A 477-nucleotide genomic window follows, 5' to 3' on the forward strand; every position below is an offset into this window, starting at 1 on the left:
GTGTGTGTGTGTGTGTGTGTGTGTGTGTGTGTGTGTGTATGTATATAAATGTGTGTGGGTATATATATATATATATATATATATATATATATATGTATGTATTAGGAAATGTCGCATTTTTAATTACTTGTTATTTCAGTCACTTAAAAATCTCACATATGTATATCTTGCATTTAATCTTGACGCTTTTTCTTTCCCAACAATACTGGTATACAAAATTCGTAACCCCAGACCTTATCAAAATGATAACAGCCAAACTATGTTGAGTGAACTTCTTTAACTGGGTCACTTTGCCGCAGAAGCTCAACAGAATATCAAGCGGGCTTTTGGTAATGGTTTTGTTGACATCAGAACTGTTCAGAGATGGTTCCAAAGCTCTCATTCAGGAGATGATAGCCTTGAAAATAAACCAAGTGTTAGGTCAAAATCAGTTATTCGACATAATGGATTAAATGCGTTGGTTGAACAAAGGTTCAA

This window comes from Octopus bimaculoides, chromosome 1, assembly GCF_046866305.1.
Source record: "Octopus bimaculoides isolate indiv1 chromosome 1, ASM4686630v1, whole genome shotgun sequence".
Lineage (NCBI taxonomy): Eukaryota > Metazoa > Mollusca > Cephalopoda > Octopoda > Octopodidae > Octopus > Octopus bimaculoides.